The following is a 16,614-nucleotide window of genomic DNA, read 5'->3' on the forward strand; positions in this document are numbered from 1 at the left end:
CACTAGTCAGAAGGACGACTGGTATGTGGTGGTTCTGGTGGTGAACCATTGCCAGCACAAATTATTTGTGATGCTAACCATACTTTGGGGGACAAACTCCCGCATCTCCAAAAATAAAACTTCTCACGCATCACGAGAAATTGAGAGACTGAGATTAAAAAGTAACTATATGGCCTGATGATAATATTACAGATTCCTTGTCCCATGATAATAATTTGGATTGTCATTGCTGGCATGTACCCTGGTCATGTACAATGTCATATTTACTCAAAGCTTGCCAGTAGCAGCGATGTATAATGCATGTGTGCCAAAGTAAATCCTTGAAGTATGAAATTCAGCAAGGAATGTTATCTGATATATAAATAGGTGAACTTAGAATTTGTCAAAACTGCATCGGGCGCTGTGTATTGTGACAAATCAAATTCAGCTCAGGCACTTGCAAAACTGTTGTCGACATGTGTGAAAGGATAGTTGTAAATTATAGATTACACGAATGGGATGGAAAATTTTAGGCTAGAAAGACCTCTCACTCAAGTTTGATTAAAGACGACGCATGGAAAAAGAAACTATAGCAGCCTTGTGTTTTGTGGTGCAGCGACTTAGTTAAACAAAAGGATGTGAGATTGAAAGGCAACTGGACCACAAACTTGGCTATAGACATTACAGTATGTCTGAGTTTAAACCTTAATTAAGTCATTTCCTGATAGAGTTCATTAAATTAATTCCAGGAGTTTTAATTACTAGTATTGAATGTTTTGTGATTTTGAATATGTGCACATTGCATTACTTCATTCAGGAAGCTCACATGCTTGAATAAAAATAGGCAGCAGCACATTCATAACTGGAGTGTGACATGCATCCTTAAGTTAAATATTGCCTTATGTGAGGACAGGTGATAGAAAATCTGGTATTTTCTAATTTAACAGGGGTATTAAAAGCTGCAAGAAATAATTTTCTCATGTTGAATCTGTACGGTTTTGTCTCACACATGTGGACTTGATGTTTTGAATTAAGATCAGTTTCTTCTCCGGGGTCTACGGTGGGTTCCCAGAGGGATGAGGGGATCACATCACCGCCAGGAACTGATCCTGTCAAAGACAGCTTCCTGGTTTCTTGTTTTCTTAACTGATAAACATTTGGTCATACTTTTCAGTTGTCCAAGTCCTAAGCTGTTTAGCTTCTTTATAAACATGATTTCCTCAGTGGATTTGAAACCAGCACCCTGGTCCGGGGGTCTTGGGGTCTTGGCTAATTGACATGTCAGGGTGGGGTGTTTTCCACAGTTTGATGCGTCCCATACACCCTTGCCCTGTGGAGGTTCTCATCATGCTTAAGTTTAAGAGTCAAAGCAACTTTAATCCAAATCACTGAAGAGCCTCCATTTCCCTCTGCTATCTCGACTATCATCCACTGTCACAATGACACTATTCATTTTCTTTCCTTTTCTCCTCCTTGCCCATATCTTTCACTTCATATTGCCACATCTTATTCCTCCCTCCTCCTGGTCTCTCCATCATGCTCAATCTTACCTTTCTCTTCTTTTTCCTCTTCTCTGAACCCTCTAACCACATAATGAAGCTCATTTAGCAGAGCTAATTGTTTTAAAAACTCCCATGTGTTCTTGTGCCTCTCTGAGAATTAAAGCAGTCATTTATGATGCTAAAACCCTTTTCTTTTTGCACGGCATGCACCAAATAGTTTTACTACCACATGATTTGGCACAAAGATCTGCATAAAAACATAAAACATTTAATGAGAAGATTCAGTACACAACATTTTATTGTGTCCTGTCTGTCTTTAATAAACTAGAATTTCTGAGGTTTGACGTTGGTAGAGTCCTGTTGCCCTATGACAAAATGACCACCCAAGGTCTCAAGTCTTGGTATTTCTCAGACAGTCAGGTAACACTAAATGTGCTCTTGATTTCCCTTTTGCTTACTGAATTCATAGCTACCCTCAAAGCTGGTGCTCAATTTACCTGTAAAATGCTATCATAGCTCTCGGGGGTTTAAAAAGAAAAAGTACGAGGACTGTAGCAATTTTGTTATTACCACTCATCTTTCTCTCATTTGAGTGTATAACAGTACTCAGACTGAAGCAAAAGCAGGTAAAGCTAGCACCAACCTTTGTCTAAAGTATTTCCCCAATTATATGTAGTACCAACGAGCGTGAAGCACACAAAATTCACTGGGATACGCTTACAAGTTATTTATTTATATGCTGTATGTGTATGCATACACTCAATATATGAGGAGTTTACTACTGGGATGAAGCAAGTTATATAACTGTGTGTGTGTTTGGATGGGTAAGGGTGGGGGCGACTCTAGAGACGTAAGTAAGTAAAAATAATAATAATAGGGAGCATTAAATAAGTAGTATTGAGTAACTGAGGGACTAGTTTCCTATGGGAGGAAACTGAGTAACGTATCTGGATTCTGAGCAAGTGGATCAAAGTGCACGTGAAAACTGTTTTCATAATGGACACATCTCAGCTGAATTTATTCCACTGCCGACTTTCTGCTCAGACTGAATATGAGAACATAAACTTTTCTCCCTTTTGCTGGAAAGTAATAGACCAGAGATTAGAGACCCAGATTATGTTCTCAAACAGCCTAATTTAAATAATCAGAACATTAATTAAAGGAGATACACAGTATTTGTTTTCTATATTTATAGGATGTGTCTATTAATGGGCACAACTGGCACCAGATATGTATGTACAAAAGATACACAATCTGTGTTTCATTCATAAAAAAAACAAATACAGGCAAAGAAATATATAATTTATTTGTTTATCATCTGTCATGAGGACACATATCCCTGTTTGCACGGAAACACCAGTCCTAAATCAACTGTGAAGCTCTAAAATGAGCCCACAGTGAACATATCACATTAATCATGAACTGTACACATGTTTATTGTATGGGTGTGTATGATAATTAAGTTGCAGTGTACATCAAATTTGACCCATGCTTTTTTCTATCACACACATCACATCAGCCTAATCCCACAGTGCAAGGAAAGCATACTCTAGTTTCATAAATCAGAGTGACTTTGATCTCCCCTAGTGGAAGCTAATTAAACAACCACTCCTTATGTGCGCTTGATGGCTCCTTCTGGTTTTGGATGGTGATACAGATGACAGTGAAGACTTTATAGATCCAGTGTGAAGAATAAAATGGAACAGAGGCAGTAGAGCAGATGTAGGAAGTGAATTTAACTCTCATTAGGAACGTATGAATCCATGGATATAAACAGAAAACAGCTTTGATTTACTACAGGCCAGGACTGGGGCTGTTATTATAATTTCCTTTTTCTCTACAACAGTAGACAGTGCACATTAATGGTCTTACATCCGCATTAAAACTATTAACCAAGGCAACATTTTTTCTATTCTTGTCAGTGATAATAATGAATAATGAGGGTGGGGTAGCTTTATGTGTTTGATCAGCAAAATCCCCATGAGCATAAACAGTGAAGCCATCATAATAGCAGAAAACAATGTTGAGTTTTGGAAAAGCCCTGAGATGAAGGGGGCACAGGGCACGAACATCTTGACAACAGACAGTCAAGACCAGACCAGAACTCGGGGGGGGACAGATTCAGCTTTGTTTTATGCAAGTCAGGGAGCACTACCACAACTCTGACTTCAGTGATCTTTAAGAAAATCCATCAAGTCTCTAAGGACTCAAACAAAAACTGAGCTGGTCCAACACACAGAGCATGAGAAACATGAGAGGTGCAGAACTAATGAATTTCACTTGAGAATTTTCTCTTTTTGAATTTTATTTTCACAAAGAGAGAAAAAAAGGGTAAAATAAATAACTAAAACAACTCAAGCTTGACTGAACGTAACATCTTTAACCTTCCACTGCATAGCAAACATTGAAGTTGCTGTCTCCAGTAGATGGAGTTTGAATAGAGATGCCTTATGCATATGATGACTTAGCCAACTCAACCAGTCGAATACAACATGAAATCCACCTGATATTTTAATGTTCTTGAGGACCGGGTTCAAAAATTGAATGTTGACCATTAAAGCATTGCAGCATGCTGCAAATAAAAAAAAATGGTCATGAATACTAGGTAATAGTTTTGTGAAAACTGAATTTATGTATTAATTAATTAATTAAATGAAGACTGACTTACTGGTTTCATTAGTGGAGGTCTTTCACATGATTTCAGTCCTAAAAACCAAATGTCCTGTTGCTTTAACATGGTGAACTGCATCTGAGGTAAATAACTTTGCAAAAATGTATTTAAAGTAACCTACACCCATAGTAGAAAACTGAAAAAAATTAAATGCACACAAAATAGAGAGAGGATAAGCAGAAAACCAGATAGCCACCGCAGTAGGACACATTGCTAGAATCAAGAACAGGTGAGTCTGAAAACCTTATGACCAGCAGCTAAGGATTACAGGGCGTTCACCAGCACTGAAAGAGCCAAAAGGTTAGAGATGTAGTAAAGAGCCAAACACATCTGTCCCTTATCAGTGTGCATACAAGATGAAGTGCTATGAAAGAAGAATGTTTGATACCCTACTCCATCTGACATTTTATTATTAAGAATTATCGTTAACTACTGTAATTACAGTGCATCTGTGCAGACATGCAAGAAAATCATCTAAACGACAAACTTGCGTTGGACCTTCAGAACTAAAGGAGTGTGGAACTGCGTGCACTATATACATGAATGCAGTGTGATTAAATTATGCATTTTGTCACTAAGACTCTATGATTCATTCTTTCTTCTCTCTAGGTTCCCTTGTGAACGTTCACTGCTCTCCTCTGAACCCTCTACCCTCTTTCCAGCAGTTTAATTTCAAGGTCAGATGGCTTTTGATCTGATTTATTGAATTTGTTTATTTCTTTCTCAAAGGCTTCATAGCATGTTTTACACAAATGGAAGTCACAAGAATCATTAAGAAAGATTTACTCCAATAAGAATCTGCGAACTTCAAAGGAAGGGGAGTCTGAGGACGTGACTTGACTTGGTTGTAACACAAGAATGGTCCAAGCTCAGAAATCCCCAGTAAAAGAGAACATTGCTGTTTTTTCAGTTTGTTTTGTGTATATTAGACATATAATATGCATCTACATTAATGAGCCTCAAATGCGCTGATTGGTAGATATTGCACAATGCCAGGCTAGCTGTTTTACCCAAAGCTACACAACTTAGAAGATAGCCCCTATTGTGTCCTATTACATTGATTATTCAAACAATAAACAGCACCGAACGTCTACGCTCAGTTTCAGATTTGGGTTTTGCCAGATCACACTGCATTTATAGTTAGGAGGTGTAACCAACATATAAACCAGAGAGCTGTCTATGGGTGGAAAACAAGCAATTGTGAAGCTGAGAGAAGATTAAATTAATAAGAGCCATTGCACAAACAATGTGCAGTAACCTCCAGAGGGCAGGAGTGGAAGTATCACAACCTACTGTTTGCAGAAGACATGAACAAAAAAATAGACACCATGCAATGCAAAACACTTACTAGCAAGAAGAACAGAAAGGAAAGGCTGGAAAAAATCTGGGACAAAGCTTTATGAACTGATGAGACAAAGATGAACATTTACCAAAGTGATTGAAAAGCTAAAGTTTGGAGAAGAAAGAATCTGCTCATGATCCCAAACATACAAGCTACAGGCTCAATAATCTTCATTCATGATGTAACACGTGATGGCAGCAGCGAAATAAACTCAGGTGTCTACGGAAACATTTTGTCTGCCAATTTAAAGAAAGATGCAACCAAACTGATCGAGAGATACTGCAGTGTGTTGGGAGAATACTCTGCAAAAAACAACAGGGGCAAGAAGTGGAAGGTTTTACACTGGATAAGTCTCCAGACTTAAACCCTAAAGAGGAGACTGAAAAAAGTAACACCCCCAAGAAAACAACAACTGAAAGAGGCTCAGTGAAATCCTGGAAAAGCATCACAAAAGAAGAATGTAAATGTGATGTCAGTGGGTCACAGGCTTGATGCTGTTATTGCAAGAAAAGGATTTACAAGTAAATATTAAGTCTTATTGTCTTTAATCCATTTTAACTCTACATGTTCCAACACTTTTGGTCATATGATAAATGGTTGGGTTAAAAAAAAGAAGGTGCTATCTTCTAAGTTGTGTATCAGATCCAGATGTAAGCAGCTGGAACTAAAAGCTGAAGTGTTGATCTGTTGTCTCATATTCATCTTTTGATGTCAAACTCAAATGTTTCAGTCTCCAGCAAAAATAATTGTTCCAATACTTTTGGAGAGGAGTGTATGTGTGCGCTTTTAGACAAGAAAGACACTGCAAAGAGTGTGGCTCATGACGATGAGTGGCTGTTAAGTTGCATTTGTTTGCCAAGACAAACTTTGGCCCCTGGTGGTGAGAGGAAAGCACGCTGCAACTGCTGTAACCATGCCACAACCTAATCTGTAATACGAAAGTCCTCCCAGCGTTTCTCAGTCTCACACACTGTATTTTGCCTGAAGCCATTAATATAAGTCAAAAGGTAAAACTTTGGATATCTCAGTCTAAAGTATTAAATCTTTGGCTTCGTCAGCGCATTTTAGCTCATATCGTACAGCAAGATGGGTGTTAATAGCTCTCTGTCGAGTATCAATACAGCTCAAGATCGAAAAGATTTATATGTCCAGGGAATTTAAAGTAAACACAGACGACATATACAAACACGCTCACATTCAAACGCTCACATGCAAACAGTTGCACGAAAACACACCCTCTCTTTGTTCTCAGCCTAAACATTCTTGGTTTGACTTCTCAGAGAAATGAAGACCCTTTAGATGAGGTCAGATGAAACAATGACTCAAATAGAAAAATTAAATCAATGAGATTTCGGTCTCAATTGTGGTGAATGGTTTGATTTCCAACAATGTGTCACAGTGATCCTGTGTCTCACATGTCCCTCTGGTGTGGTTCATGTCTTTTTTGACTCCCCTTTTGGAAAGGATGAAAGGAAATGAGTCAGGAACACAAGGCTGAGTGGGTGAAGGACAAGAGGTCAACAACACTCCAATTATGGTGACTGACATCAATTTTGCTCACTTTGGAAAAGAGACCAGCTTCTGGAATATTAAAACCATCATCGAACTAAATAAAGAAATTACCTGTTTATGCTTCACTTTCAGTGCAGTCAGCAGAAGGATGAAGCATGAAAGAAGACATGAAGAAGGCTGCAAAGTCATGACCAGGGTAACACTCCGACATGCCTCGCTGGGCCTTCAACACAGGAAAATCTCGCAACCTCATAATTCTTTCCTTAAAAGTGTCTTTGGAAATCATTTGACTGAAAATTACTTGTAATTTGGTCCTTGGCTTTAACACTGAAACCCCAAAGTCTTTTAAAAAAAAAAGTCACATAAGAATGTACTGCTCATAAGCATCTGAATGTGCGATTATATGTTGCAGGATGTTTGTTCACTTAATAAAAGTTCACAGTGGTGTTGTCTAGCAGCATTTTGTAAGGACGTGTACACAGACCAAATGAAATGCACCCAAGATACGCATTACATTACCCACATACACAAATTTACAAAGATTACAACATTAACATCTTTCCTTCTTGCTCTGCCTTTCCCACTCTTTCTCACACACACTTAGGGCAAGAGGCGGGCTGTTGATTTAGTGTTGCCAGGGGAACCTGGGAGTCAAAGACTCTGTGCTCCAGATGTTTCATGAACAACAAGGGGACTTCCTGGTTCCTGAAGGACCAACAGTGCACGTCAACCTTTGTGCGTGTGTGTCTGTGTGTGTCCGTGTTTATTAGTGTGCATGTGTTTCTGTGTCCCATAGAAGCTTCAAATGCTAGTCAGCTGTAACTCCACCAGTGTGTGTGTGACATCAGAAAAGACCTCTTTCAAACCCATCCCTCCCAATAGGACAAGACATTTTCTTCTCTCACCACACAAGCAGGAGAGCCTAACTTGTAACACACCCACCCCATAATACAGAGAGTTCTGTGAGAAGTCTGAGCATGAAAAAAGAAAACACAGCTAGATCATCTCATTCAGAGAGAAAGAACATAAAAGAGTGGTAGCTGAGTTTGTTAGAAGAACTCTGTGCTTTCTAAACGGCTACTGAAATGGTCTTTTCTCACACATACACACCACAGAACAAGCTCCTGTCTAGCGTCTACACCAATCATAGAACACCGTGGCATGTTCCTCCAAGTCAGCGGGTTAAAACCATTTAAAATGAACAGTACTTCCACTGTACATGTGAGGTTAATGAAGCTTCAAACACACACACACACAATGCTCGATGCATACTACTTCACTCTATACGCATTCATACGTATTTATTGCTCTGTTTAGCAAATACTGAGTAGAAAAACAAGGCCTGGTGCTCTGAAAGGGGCTGATTAAACTTGTTACATTTGTTAACCAGTGAAATTGTGATTTAGTGTTCAAATTCACACAGGACTGAGAGTTTTGCTGGTCTAAATGAATGAGAGGTTCCCATGTTAAAACCAGTGATGATGTTCTCAGCACAACGTGTTCTCAGAAACAGTCAGAAACAGATGTCATTGTACTGCACCAATATACAGTATTCCTTGTAGTGCAATTATCTTTGCCTAAATTGATTTAGAAATAATAAAGAAACAACAAAGAGACTTTACAACCACTTCACTCCTTCCTCCTTCAGGTAAAACACAGTTAAACAAGAGAGACCTTAAGATGCAAGATCACAGCGTCATGCTACTGGGAATCAACCCACTGACTACAAATCAGGGTGTTTTTAATGTGTTGACTGTCATTTGAAATGTCAGAGCATCTGAGCTCCTAATGCCCCGCTGAATTATAGCAACATTTAATGTTAAAAATGTTAACAAATTTCTTTCACACATGTCCAATTTCTAAAATGAAAACATATTCCTGTCGTATTCCCGTCTTAGCATAATATCTCATTCTGTCTCCTAATTCGAATCAAGTATAATAAATGGAATAAATAAACAAATGCAAAAAACAATGTTTGTGTTTTTCACATGGTATGAAGTTTCCTTCATTCTCAAGTAAGGGTTCGCAAGTAGGTGACTTTCCCAAAAGCTCAGTAACATTAGTCCTCCATCCACTGAACAATAGACTGAAAGAGATCAAGGCACTAAATCTGTTTGGGAAAATCACCCCTGCTCTCTCTCACCCTACCAGACTCTAAAAGGTGTCAGTCTTACCTTGTTGCTTAACAACAGGGTTCAGTATGTATTTTTTCATTGATCATTAAAAGTCTCCCAGAGACATAAAAAAGTTATGAGAAACTACTAGAACATGCCCGCTGTTAATAATCACTTGGACTATTTTCTACTGGAGCCTGATACTGTTGTTTCTCAATACTGCATCCGTGGTCCTGTAAGAGTAGTATAAATACACTGTACATTAAGTTAAGTTTCAGAGGGTGGTGGTCAAAAGAAAAAACTTTTGATTATCACGCAGTCTGCTTCTCATCCTATTTTCAGTCAGAAACAATGCATGTTCTTCTTGAGTTCGTGGTAAGTAATGTATAGTGCATGACAAACAGAATGGCATTACAATGCCATGTTTTTACAGTGCACAACTTCTCAGTCTAAGTGTCCAGGATCAGAGCAGGCCCTTAAGGATGTGACACGCTTAATCTTTAGGACTGCTGGGCGGCTTTGGTGTTATTCCAGACTAAACACTCAGTAAACCACATCAGACAGGCAGTTTCACAGCCAGTGCAACACTATATAGTATGTCTGAGAGAGTGGCAGAGAGAAGCAGAGAATGAGATGGAGCATACACTACAGCTTACACCTCTGTCAGCTCCACTAAAGGTGACTAATGCCGGTGTGTTTCTCCTCCTAACAATATGATTAAAACTTCATGTTAAATATACGCTGCCCGTCCAAAAAAACGTCACTACTAACTGTTGGACCGCCTTTAGCTTTGATTACGGCCCCCTTTTCCCGTGACATTGTTTTAATAAGCTTCTACAATGTCACAACATTTATTCCCGTCCAGAGTTGCATTAAAGTTTCGCCAAGATCTTGTGTTGATGTTGGGAGAATCGGATCACTGCACAAAGTCTCAATGGGGTGAAGGTCTGGACTCTGTGGTGGCCAATCCACACATGAAAATAATGTGTGTCATGCTCCCTGAACCAGTCTTTTACAATTTGAGCCCGATGAATTCTGGTATTGTCATCTTGGAATAAGCCTGTGACATCCGAGAGGAAAAAATCCATTGCTGGAGTAACCTGGTCATTCAGGATATTCAGGTAGTCAGCTGACTACACTCTGGAGCAGTAAATCATCCGACCACATGACCTTCTTCCATTGGACAGTTCTTAACCCAGTTTTAGTAGTTTCATCAGTCTCCTTAGATGTTTTCTTTGCTTGATTCATGTCAATAATTTGACTTTTCCTAAACAGATTAACTAATTCATCTTTTCCACAACCACAGGATGTGTCTTCAGACATGGTTGTTTTAGAAATGAGAAGCTACTCACTGCATCAGTTAGAGTTAAATAACTTGTTGCCAGCTGAAACTTAATCATCCAGGCAGTGATTATCCAATGGGAGGCTCTTTTTGGACGGGCAGTACACTTTCTTTTAATAAATTATGTGATTTGTGACATGTATTATAAGTTATTTCCCATGTGTGTTCCATGGGCATTGAATACCCTTTGGCAAATGTGGACTGTTGATCATGCTGTTTCAGTTAAAAAGAGACATTAAGTTAATCATCCTGAATAAATTCATTCTGTCAGTTCTGCACGATAATAGGTTTCAATGCCAGACACAGTTCTATGAAAATGTTTAACTGCTCTAGATTGGACTGATGAAGAAGATAACAACGCAATGACCACTTTAGAGAATAAGTCATTTAATTAATTGTTATTATTTTTCTTTTGAGGTTTTGAAGTTTTCTAGTACAAAACGTAGACATTCTACTATGTCAAATTGGCAGGCAGGTTTCCCTTAACTCTCATATGGAAAACTGATCTGTGATTAATGTGTTAATGAGTGATCTCCTTCCTGTAGCAGCCCGCATCAGGTTCCCTGACTCAGTTTTTAACTCACCAGCCTACCTGAACTACCTCATCCAGGTCTACAATCTGTCTCACCCACTGCGCTCTACCAACACGTGACATCTAGTGGCCCCCTCACCTCACTTTAAAATATCCCAGACTAAGCTCTTTAGCTCACTGGTTCCACAATGGTGGAACAATCTGTGCACATTCAGGAGCCCAATTTCCGAAAATCAGCTGAAAACAGAACTCTTCAGCAATTTTCTCTGCACTTAAATCTTAAAAAAAAAAAAAAGCACCTTATGAAACAGAAACATTTCTTCATGCAGCACTTCAGTGTTTTTCTCCTTGGTACCTTAGTATACTTGGATAAAAGCGTATGCCAAATGACAACATGTTAATATTGTCATATAGTCTTTTTTACAGGTATTTTCTTGTCTGATGATCAACACTTAGCAACAAGGCCTAGAAACATATCCTAATCTGTGTGCATGTTTTTACATTTCAACATGTCCACGCCCATATGTGCAAGACTGTGTAGAAGTCATGGCTTTCCTCCAGTTTACTGCAGCTTAGAGCACTTTATTTCACAAAGCAATGAGAGCAGTTTTCTTGTGTGGAACACTTTTACCAGTCGCAGTGTACTGTAAACGCCAGCGTAATTCATTTGGACACAAGCACACGTATCTGAAATATAAATGCATACACACTGAGTCATAGATGACTCGATACAGCAGTTACAAAAAGATTTCCAAATATCAGCTGCTAAGCGTCTGGACTACTTCTTAACACACTCATCCACTCTGAAAACCTATTTACTGCTAATCACGTGTGAGAGAGTGTGTGTGAGCGTGCCTGTGAACGTGTGTGTGTGTGTGTGTGAACCTTTGTGTGTTTAAATGAGGGAAGCGGGTGAGTGGTCGCGTGTTTGGAAAAGGGCTGTTGTGGGGGTTGCTGTGTCTAAATGGTTTCTCGGGTTCAGCCCTAACACCAGCAGACGTCATGACACCATAATCACCCTCTCACACACGTGCGCACACACCCCTCAATGGTATGACATGAACCTGCAAAAGAAAATAAAAACCTTAAAAGCTGTAGTGGAGACGTCACATCTTGGACAGGGGTCAAGTTTTAGAACTGCAGTTTAAATTTGTCACGGTGGGACGTAGCATGATGATTCATTTTAGGCCACCATAATGGTCCAATGAATCATGGATACATGTCTACCAATCTGACTGAGAAAACAATGAACTGGGGAATAATGGTGGTCTTCGGGGTTAATGTGCCAACCATGAATTGCAAAGTCTCTGGCTCCAGTCTGGCCAAGGATGTGATCTATGTGTATCTATTTTCCTGTCAACTGTCTATTATCACCACCATAAAAAAGGAATCATATGCTGCTCAAAAATCTTCAAAAGATCTTCACTTTACCTCGTTTGAAACTCTAAGTTGTCACTGGACTATTCACATGTACTTTCAGGGCAAGAGGCATCATAGTTATGATGCATAGTTACAATCCACTGCATTAAGCAGTGCACTGAGCGTCTGTTTATTGCTACCACCGCACAGCTTTTATCATCCACACAGTTATCACATTATTCATTATGAACAACTGTAGTTTGTTTTCCAATTCCTACTACTCCTTTACAGTATGTATGTACTTTTCATCCATCACATGTATATATTGCATCATCCACTGCAGACATATACTAGTTATAGTTTTATGGAGCCAATTACGCCATAGTACCTACTTACTATTATACTAATATTATGTCTTCTGCTTTGATGCTAATGGCCGTTCATAGGTACTAATGTAGTCGTTTAAAAAACAGCAATGATCAAACAGCTGGAAAAAGATGCCACAGCTAACTTGTCTCCGTATGATTTTACGTTCATAACATGAGAAGTCCTGGTCCAAATAAAGTTTGCACTGCAGGACACCATTAAAAGTAGTGACCAAATTCATGTGAGCCTCAGCTTTGCTTTAACATTAATGAGGCTTTGCTCGCCTTGCACTTTGTGAAAAGCCCCCCTATTAATTTCAATGAGACCAATGCATTGGCACAGTGGGGTTGCAGAAACACATGGGGGCCCTACATGTTTTAGTTGGCTTAACATGAGCTTCATTTGGCAAGGCACTGCATTGGCCAAGTCAATACATTTGTGGTATTACTTTAAGCACTGGAATTATTATTGCTTCAGAGAATAAATGATGATCATCAAATCATATTGTGATAATCTTGCACTCTGATAACTTTAATACTCTACTATACTTAAGTCTTTATCATGAATCACCAGTATGTTGGTGTAGGATAAGCCTTCAAACCCATGCATCAAATAAGGCAATCAAACTTTCAGAACTATCAGAACACATAATATGCATATTCTGCTCTGATTGGCTCCAGGCATTACAACCTAAAAAATTCGTTTCGGCACATCAGTATTTTTTTCATGTCTCTATAACTTGGTGAAGATATGTCATGTAGAATTGGAAACCCCACATAAGCACAATTAGGTCCCCCTTCGTTGTTTGGGAAAACATCTCCATGAAGAGCAGTATAAAAACTCTTTGCTTCCAATTACCAGTGGGATCCAGACAGTGCTGATGGGCTCTCACCTGTGCTTGCAGCTTTCTTCACCTTCTCCCTGTCATGCTGCCTCTCTTTGTGTTGCAAACGTCTGTTAGCACCAAACATCCTAACATGTTTATGAATGATGCTAATGGCCGTTCATAGGGACCTGGGACAATCTTGTTTCTATATCATGCCCCCACTGTGTGAAGTGTGATCAAAAAGAGAGTAAATAAATCAGCTATGTGGAGGAAAGGGGTCATCTGAGGTCCAACAGATAGTGACAGTATTTGAAGGGATAATTGGATTACAACCCAAAAAAGAGAGGCTACGAATGGGATAATAATAGTCAAGGTAAGCCTGAGCAAGGCAGAGCATAAAAAACGTGTAGTGAAAGATGTTAGGAGAAACCATTCTCAGTCTAATTTCTCCAGACTCTTTGGGTGGGCCTCTGGAGGCACTAAGATTTAGATCACGGCTGTTTGACTGATGTTATACACAGCCACTTTCATAAGCCTCAGCCTCGAGGATGTTTACATGAGTTATGCTCTCTGTATTTTATGGTTTCGTTAACAGCAACCTCTCCTTCAAGAACAAGTAACTCCTCTTTTCTCATACCCATCGTTTAAGTTACTATCAGCGAAATCACAATAATTCATGTCTAAGGATACACCCTCCACTTTTTTCCTTGACTGTATTCAAGCACTTTAGAATATTCAGTAAATTTCATATTACATGAAGGTGTGGGTGTAATGAAATGCCTCTTAAATGCAATTGTGCTGATGCTGAGTGGTTGCTTTTCTGTTTAATGCTGCGTGAAAAGTAGGTGATCCAGTGAATGTGCATTAAAAACAGTTTCATTCTTGTGCTTCTATATTGTTGCAAGACCATCTGACACAAATATCTCAGACCAGGAATCAGGAAAAACGAGTAAATCCATGCAGTATACTAACTAAATACTAAAACAGGGAATGACTGGTGTATTACGGCAAGTGATTTGTCCCTGATTACACATTTTTTGTGGCTTTGCAATTGTGGCTGAACTCAGAGAAAAAGAGAAAGAAGGATTAGGTCTACAGTGCTCCACCCAGTGCTGTTTAAATGGCACATTTAAACAGCAATGTCTCCGAAATGGTTTCTTTTTCTCCTACTTTCCATCTCACTCAGAAACACATAGATACAGGGAAACACACAAACGGACTCCCCAGGTGATACCTCTGGTGCTGTTGAATGTGGTGTGAGGTAATGCTTCTAGGAAAGGATGGGGAGTTTGGAAAGGGAGGGATCGGGCCGCCTGGAGGGAGTTTAGAAAGAGGGACCCCAGAGAAAGAGTGTCCCGCATCTGTGAGTCTTTGCATGTGTTGTTGTGTTTGGTGCCAGAAAAACAAAGATGTGAATTAATCGTCAGACTGTTTCAACTCAGACACTCCCAGTGAACAGAGGACACAAAGCATGACTTTGATATTCGGTCACCCTGTTCATGTCTTAATATGTACAGTAATTTCTTCCATGCGTTCATTATGGTTTTCTTCTCTGAAAATTCCCCAAGTACGAAGAATCCCTTGCAGTAGCAGAGGTACTCATAGTAGTCCTTAAATAACCTCCTGTCCAGTTTTGCTCTAATTCCATTCCCTTTTTGCACCTGGGATCCTAAGATAGAGAAGCAGCTTCATTTAGACTCAGCAGAAACCTGATCTGGCTATCAGGCCCATTTTGTGCCAGATCTGTAGAGGAAAATGCCACAACTTGGGTGACAGGGAGGGATTAAGAAGCTAGTCTAAAGGAATGCTACTGCACATGCCTTCCATTTAGGATGTTTCTGTATTTATTACAGATGGATAAAGGCACAGTAGACTCGGATAGAGGGAAGCAAGGTAGGTTAGAGACTAGCAGGGTACAATTTTACATGGAAAAAGGGACAAAGCCTCCGTTTTGCTATTTGAAAGCAATTTAGAAAACTGCATGTTGCTGTACTACAGGGTACTGATATCTTTTTTTAAATATTCTCCTTTGGACTAATTGGCCCGAAGGGCAAACCTTTCCATTATGTGTGCCCTCAAGCCCCTCATGCTAAACCCAAACATAACTGCACCCCATCCTACAACTCACCTTTTAAATGTGGATGTGTGTTTACATAGTGAGGTGATGCATTTTGCGACTGCTGTGACCTCATGGCTGCTACCATAAGGTTATAATGAAAGGGAAACACACACACATGCACACACACACACTGGGCACTGGGGGAGGACGGAGGCAATAAATAAATAAAGGCTGTGTGTGTAGTTGTTCTTCTTTCTGGACTAGTTGGTAGGAGTCATATGGCTTCAAGCTGCAGTGGGCAAGCAAGCTGATTATCTGCCACTCTTAAGTACATGGTGTGATCGGTTGTTCATTTAACACCCATGTTAAGATGTTACAGATGTTGATTATGTGTTGTGTTATTGTACCAGAGCCACAGAAGACAGGCGACTTGGTTTGGAGTTGCCACGCAATAACAGCAGCCAGTGAGCTGTCTGTATTTTATTAACGAGTAAATCAATAGTAAGCGGGCACTTGTACTGACTATGGCACATTTATATGCATACACAGCATGCGCTGAGTGTTCTCTCACACCGAATGCAGAAAATGTTTTCAGCCTTACATAACAAATCATGCATTTCTTTGATAGGGAATATGTAAACAAACAGAAGTCTAATTTTGGCTGTAAATTCTGGCAGAAAGATCCCTACTTGATATAAATGTGCTCTAACAATCAATTAGTTTTTTCTTATTAACTTTACTTTACATTTATTCTGTGAAATACTATTATTATTATTGATGTCTAGATTAGAGATGTATGTCAGGCGGTTGCCATGGAAGTACGCACACACACACACATAAAGTGCAGCTGTGGGTGAACATTGCCAAGGCGTGAAAGATGTGCAGATTGCACCCTCTGGTGGAGTGGAGGCAGTTTTTATTACAGTAAATCGTAGGAATCTGAAGAACTCAGTGTTACATAATATTTCACTCTGTCACTCTTCAATAGGGAACCTCAAGTTACATAAACA

This window comes from Anabas testudineus, chromosome 16, assembly GCF_900324465.2.
Source record: "Anabas testudineus chromosome 16, fAnaTes1.2, whole genome shotgun sequence".
NCBI classification, from domain to species: domain Eukaryota; kingdom Metazoa; phylum Chordata; class Actinopteri; order Anabantiformes; family Anabantidae; genus Anabas; species Anabas testudineus.